This window comes from Anomaloglossus baeobatrachus, chromosome 3, assembly GCF_048569485.1.
Source record: "Anomaloglossus baeobatrachus isolate aAnoBae1 chromosome 3, aAnoBae1.hap1, whole genome shotgun sequence".
NCBI classification, from domain to species: domain Eukaryota; kingdom Metazoa; phylum Chordata; class Amphibia; order Anura; family Aromobatidae; genus Anomaloglossus; species Anomaloglossus baeobatrachus.
The window spans coordinates 682,202,298-682,209,797 of NC_134355.1; positions in this window are offsets into that span (position 1 = coordinate 682,202,298).

Consider the following 7,500-nt stretch of genomic DNA (forward strand, 5'->3'; position numbering starts at 1 on the left):
CGCTAATATCTTCCACCTGTGTGACCCAGGAGCAAAGATATGAAAAACCCTAGAATTATGGAACTCTGTGAACATCAGAGCACAGCCCACAAGTGACTGTAAAATGATGTCACAGGCAAGGGGGGGCTAGCAAGAGCATAAGAGACAGTTCCTGTCTTGGGGGCAGTCAGCACGAGGAGGGCATCATGAAGGGTGATGCTGGCCGATTCTAACATCTCTTGGAGCCCCTCCCTCCATAAGCAGACGTCACTTCTATGGCAGAAGCTTAGTAAGTTTCACGTTTATACCTTTTATTTTAATGTAACTGTTATGCCGTAATGTGTATTGTTCCCTTTTGTAAATTCTTGTATATTCTTTAAACACTGCCTATTTTCGGATTAAATATATAAAAATTTAAGAGTTTCTTTCCTTATGCTTTATATACGAATCCAAAACCCCGAAGGGCCTTATGCTATCTGAAACGGGTTCCCAGCTACCTGTAGAAAGTCTGGGTGGTGGCAGCGTAATTGTTATTGCATAGAATTATTGGAGTGCTATCATTAAGGGTACCGAGGTATATAAATATTCCATTAGCAGGAATCAGAGATATACATTTACCCTTGCTGTGAGACCTCCAATATTTGGCATTATCAGCTCAGCAGCCTCATCTTATGCATTGTCCTGCAGTACCAAATGTGGCCTGCAGACAAGGGGGGCGCTAGAGAGTAGTCGTGTGTAACAAATCAGTGAACAGCTGCGGATTTCTGAGGGACTTCCCCGGCTGTTCGTGACAAATTGGTGGCAGCGGTGGGATATATAAAGCATTAGTGATCTGGTTTGAGCAATCATCCCTGTCACTAAAAACTTGCAAAAGTTTTGAGGATTGAACTCAGTGTTTAAATATACCTGGAACAATACTGTACGTGTAGCAGTTACCCCCTCCCCTTCTCTCTTGTTTTCTATCCTATCTTTTATTTGGCAATTATGGAGGCTGTGTCAGAAGCCTGGTACAATCAGCAGAAGAAGGAAGTTCTTTCTGCACTCTGCAGATCCAAGTTGATTGATGGCCATGGCAAAACGAGGCAGGACCTCATTAAAGAACTTTTACAATGGGACGCAGAGCATGTCCGTTTCCCCAGTGCTGAAGAAGGGGAGGCAAGCCAAGCCCAGGATGGGACTGCTGCAGAATCCCCACCATCAACTGCGAGCCAGAGCAGTGACCAGGGCAACATGGACTCCTACCTGCAAATGGCCCTACAACAGTTCACTGCCGAGGACCGGCAGGGACGGCTGGACCTCATTCAGCAATATCGAGAGGCTGAGAGAGCCGAGCGCCAGGCCCAGGCTGAGAGAGCTGAGCGCCAGGCTCAGGCTGAGAGAGCCGAGCGAGAGGCTGAGCGAGCCGAGCGAGAGCGCCAAGCCCAGAGAGACCATGAATTGAATGTCCTCAAAGCCCGGCAGCAGACATCTTCCTCACTAAACGGTGAGTCCAATAATGCCAGCAGCTTTAAGCCCCGACCGGAGCACTTTCCTGTGATGGAAAAGGACGGGAATTTGGACAGCTTTCTGACGGGATTTGAAAAGACTTGCTTGCAGTACCAGTTGCCCTCAACACAATGGGCACAATACTTAACCCCAGGGCTGCGAGGCAAGGCCCTGGACGCGTTTGCCAGTCTCCCTCAAGAGCAGAGTGGAGACTATGGGGCCATAAAGCAGGCCCTAGTACGGAAGTATCAGCTGACTCCGGAGGTGTACCGAAAAAAATTCCGGACCCTCCAGCTCGGACCTCATGACAGCTACAGCGATTTGGAGGGTGGGCTCCAGCGCACCTTTGACCAGTGGATCCAAGGACTGTCCGTTACAACCTTTGAGGAGTTAAAGGACCTCATGGTGAAGGACCAACTCCTACATGTCTGTCCTGTGGAGGTTCGACAGTTTGTTATGGACCGAGAGCCCAAGGAGGCCTCAAAAGCAGCCCAGATTGCCGACGCCTATGTGGCCAACCGTGCATCGGAGGTGCGGAAGCCGTCCACCACTAGCTGGAAAGGGGGTAAGATGACAACTACAACCACCCCTGCCCCTACCAGCCGACCTCCCGTAGGTCCTGTTTCATCCACCAGTGCCCGGCCCACCTCTGACACTCGCAGGTGTTTTTCCTGCAACCTGCCTGGACACCTCAGCTCTGGTTGCCCAGAGAGGCAGAAGAGGAACCCCACATCCAAGGCCCAAGGGCCCACTGGAACTGTCCTTTTGGCAAGGAAGGCGGGTGGTAGGGCCTGCGAAAACCTACACCCCGTCACCGTAGGCGGAACCCCCACTGTGGGGCTCAAGGACACTGGGGCCGACAGAACACTGGTCCGCCCTGAACTGGTACCCCCTGAAAACTTTATCCCGGGAAAACTCCTGACTGTCGCCTTGGCGGGGGGTGTCCACCACTCCTTCCCAATGGCCCTGATTCCCCTCGACTGGGGTGCTGGGAGAGGGTTGAGGGAAGTGGGGGTGGATGAACATCTACCAACCAATGTTTTATTGGGGACTGATCTGGGGCGATTAGTTGCACAATTTCTCCCTGATGATCCTCCCGAATCCAAAAAGTCAGGTGATACAAATGTTGTTGATCAGTCATGTGATGCAAATGTTGTTAAATCATGTGATGCAAATGTTGTTGATAAGTCATGCGACCCGAATGCGGATATCCAGAACGTAATTACAAATGTTGTGCATGGTAATAATGTGGAGATTTGTACAGGGGAACTCAGCCATGCCACGCGGCAGGGTGACGTGGCTGAGGACGACCCCAAGGTAGCAAGTGTCTGTACCGACAGAGATGGAGGCAGACATGAGAACCACGAGGACAGTGGCCAAATGCAGCTGAGCAGTGTCACAGCGGACAGTGACACAGCCAGTAGTACCTGTCAGGCTGATGGGGAAGAGTGGTTATTCCCCGGGGAGACAGCCTTCATCGGTGCTGTCACCCGCAGTCAGAGTGCCCAGAACGCAAATGAAACCCTGCCTTCTGACACCTCTTCACCCAGAGGGATAACGGAACTGGTGATGGACCCAGAGCAGGTCCCAGAGGGTCCCGGTGAGGTTGGAACCTTAACGTCACTTTTGGCTGCTTCTAGCCAAGAGTTTCAGGTGGCTCTACGAACTGATGCCAGTCTAGAGACGTTAAGGGACCTCGCAGAGAAGCCCTCTTCCGAGACCGATAAGGAGAGGGTATTCTGGGACCAGGGAAAGTTGTACCGGGAGACAATTCCCTGTAACCCCCAACAAGAGTGGCTGAAGGAAAAACAGCTGGTGGTGCCTCACCGCTTTAGGAGTGAGTTGCTGCGGATTGCCCATGAGATCCCACTCGCCGGACACTTGGGGGTTAGCAAAACCAAGGCCCGGCTGTCTCACCACTTCTATTGGCCCAAAATGGGGACAGATGTTGCCAACTACTGCCGCTCCTGTATCACATGTCAAAGAGTGGGAAAGTCAGGGCCTGCTCCCAAAGCTCCCCTGATCTCTTTGCCGGTGATAGAGGAGCCTTTCCAGAGGGTCGCTGTGGACATTGTCGGGCCTCTGGCCGTCCCCAGCAGCTCTGGAAAACGGTTCGTCCTTACTGTGGTAGACTATGCTACCCGGTATCCGGAGGCAGTGGCTCTGTCCTCAGTTAGAGCCGATAAGGTGGCAGATGCCCTCTTGACCATATTCTCCCGAGTAGGATTTCCCAGGGAGATGCTTACCGACCAGGGGACTCAGTTCATGTCTCGTCTAATGGAGGCTCTCTGTACGAAAATGCAGGTGCGGCATCTGATATCAAGCGCTTATCACCCACAGACCAATGGTTTGTGTGAGCGATTTAATGGTACACTTAAGCAGATGCTTAAGATGCTGGTTGAGTCACATGGACGCGACTGGGAGCGGTATCTCTCACACCTGCTGTTTGCCTACAGAGAGGTACCACAGGCCTCAACGGGGTTTTCCCCCTTCGAGCTCCTGTATGGCAGACGAGTCCGGGGGCCTCTTGGTCTGGTAAGGGAATCCTGGGAAGAGGAACTGAATGCCCCAGAAGTGTCCGTTGTGGAGTATGTCATTCGGCTCCGTGACAAAATGCAGTCAATGACGCAGATGGTGCATGAGAATATGGCGCAAGCCCAGGCCAGCCAGAAGCGATGGTACGACCAACACGCTCGAGAGCGGGTGTATGAAGTGGGTCAGAAGGTGTGGGTCCTGGTCCCAATGACCCAGAACAAGCTTCAGGCGGCCTGGGAGGGTCCATACCTGGTGCATCAGCGCCTCAATGACGTAAACTATGTGGTCACCATCGACCATGCCAGGAAGAGGCAAAAGGTCTTCCATGTCAACATGATGAAAGCTCATCATGACAGGGAAGCCTTTGCTCTTCCTGTGTGTAGTCTTCCCGAGGAAGGCGAAAGTGAAGTCTTGGTGGACTTGCTCGCCTCAGCCCGGGATGGAGGGTCTATCGAGGAGGCGGCATTCAACCCACAGCTATCCTTGGACCAAAAGTCCCAGCTGCGGGAGGTATTCCGGCCCTACCTGATGACCTTCACGAATGTCCCAGGGAAGACATCCCTAGCCACCCACCAGGTGGACACAGGGAGTCATTCCCCAGTTCGTCAACCCCCATACCGTGTCTCCCTAGAGGTACAAAAGGACATAAAAAGGGAGATCGATGAAATGCTAGTCCTGGGAGTGATCCAGAGGTCCAAAAGTGCATGGGCCTCGCCTGTAGTCTTGGTTCCCAAAAAGGACCGGACAACCCGGTTTTGTGTGGACTACAGGAGGCTAAATGCAATCACAGCACCCGATGCGTACCCAATGCCACGCATCGACGAGTTACTGGATTGCTTAGCCGGGGCCCAGTACCTGACCATCATGGACCTGAGTCGAGGGTACTGGCAGATTCCTATGTCCAAGGAAGCACAGGAAAGGTCCGCCTTCATCACCCCATTCGGGCTGTATGAATCCCTTGTCATGCCCTTTGGCATGAGAAATGCTCCTGCCACTTTCCAGCGATTGGTCGACCAGCTGCTCGAGGGACTAGGAGGGTTTGCAGTAGCTTACCTGGATGACATTGCCATCTTTAGTCCCACTTGGGAGGAACACCTGGGGCACCTGGAACAGGTGCTCAGGCGGATCCAAAGCGCTGGTCTGACTATAAAGCCAGGGAAGTGTCAGATCGGCATGACTGAGGTACAGTACCTTGGACACAGAGTGGGTGGCGGGACCCTGAAACCAGAGCCAGGGAAGGTTGATGCCATCACCTCCTGGCCTACCCCCAAGTCAAAGAAGCAGGTGATGTCCTTCTTGGGTACGGCAGGGTACTATAGGAAGTTCGTTCCTAACTATAGTGCTCTTGCTAAGCCGTTGACGGACCTCACCAAAAAGAAGCTACCGCAAGTAGTCACCTGGACAGATGACTGTGAACGGTCCTTCAGGGCACTAAAAGCTGCCCTCGCCAGTTCCCCAATCCTACAAGCCCTGGACTTCACCCGACGGTTCATAGTTCAGACAGATGCCAGTGCGTTTGGCCTTGGTGCAGTACTCAGCCAGGTAAATGGGAAGGGAGAAGAGCATCCGGTGATGTTTCTCAGCCGCAAGCTCTTATCCCGGGAAGTGGCCTACGCCACTGTGGAGAAGGAGTGCCTCTCTATAGTGTGGGCCCTGCGGAAACTGCAGCCCTACCTATATGGACGCAACTTCACCATAGTGACAGACCACAACCCTCTCAGCTGGCTACATCGGGTGGCCGGCGACAATGGTAAGCTACTGCGGTGGAGCTTGGCACTACAGCAGTATGACTTTACCATTCAACACAGGAAGGGTGTTGAGCATGGCAACGCTGATGGGCTGTCCCGGCAGGGGGATGCCAGCGAGGTAGGCTTAGGAGACGATTGGCAAATCAATCTCCCATGCTACCTCAAAAAGGGGGAGGTGTCATGTAGAACTATTGAAGGGTCTCCATCCCCCTCCTGTCCACCATCAGCCAGAGATCGTCATGACGATTATCTGATTGGCCTGGAAGCTTAAGGTATTTATGACTTTGGGTGATGGTAGAACCAAAGTCATAAATACCTTAAGCTTCCAGGCCAATCAGATAATCGTCATGACGATCTCTGGCTGATGGTGGACAGGAGGGGGATGGAGACCCTTCAATAGTTCTACATGACACTATCTATCTATCTATCTATCTATCTATCTATCTATCTATCTATCTATCCCTCTATCTATCTATCTCTCTATCTATCTATCCCTCTATCTATCTATCCCTCTATCTATCCATCTATCTATCTATCTATCTATCTATCTATCTATCTATCTATCTATCTATCTATCTATCTATCTCTCTATCTATCTATCTATCCCTCTATCTATCTATCTATCCCTCTATCTATCTATCCCTCTATCTATCTATCTATCCCTCTATCTATCTATCCCTCTGTCTATCTATCTATCTATCTATCTATCTATCTATCTATCTATCTATCTATCTATCTATCTATCTATCTATCTATCTATCCCTCTATCTATCCCTCTATCTATCTATCCCTCTATCTATCTATCCCTCTATCTATCTATCCCTCTATCTATCTATCTATCTATCTATCCATCCCTCTATCTATCTATCTATCTATCTATCTATCTATCTATCTATCCCTCTATCTATCTATCTATCTATCTATCTATCTATCTATCTATCTATCTATCTATCTATCTATCTATCCCTCTATCTATCTATCTATCTATCCATCCCTCTATCTATCTATCCCTCTATCTATCTATCCCTCTATCTATCTATCTATCTATCCCTCTATCTATCTATCTATCAAATCAAATCAAATCAAATCAAATCAAATCAAATAAGCTTTATTGGCAGGACCAAATACAAATTAGTTTTGCCAAAGCAAGTGTACATTAGGGGCTGGGGCTGTGGGGATGGTGGGTGGGGACTGTAGGAAGGATGGATGGGGCTCATCCAGGGTGGGGACTGTGGGGGCACTTCTAGGATGGGGGCTATGGAAGTCCATGGCTTATGATGGGGCATATCCACGGTGGGACTGTGGTAACGGTGGATGGGACATATCCAGGGTGGGGATTGGGGGGGCCACATCTGGGATGGGGGGCTATGGAAGTCCATGACTTATCATAGTTCTCTTTCTGGAAGTCTATGGCATTCGCTCACATACTGCGCTGCTATCTCCACTGCGCTCTCTTCTTCCCCCAGCAGGATATATATTTTCTCTTCCTCCTTCATGGAGCTGAAATCCGGGAAGAGATGGGAGAGTCTCCTGAAGTGAGTGTCCCTCACTGCTGAGTACTTGGTGCAGTGTAGCAGGAAGTGGGTTTCATCCTCCACGGCCTCCAGGTCACAGTGTTGGCACAGTCTGTCCTCCCTGGGCTTGTAGCTCTGCTTGTGACGTCCGGATTCGATGGCTAGACTGTGGGCACTGAGTCTATATCGGCTCAGGGTCCTGCGGTCTCTGGGGTCCGGGATTTTCTCCAGATATGGGG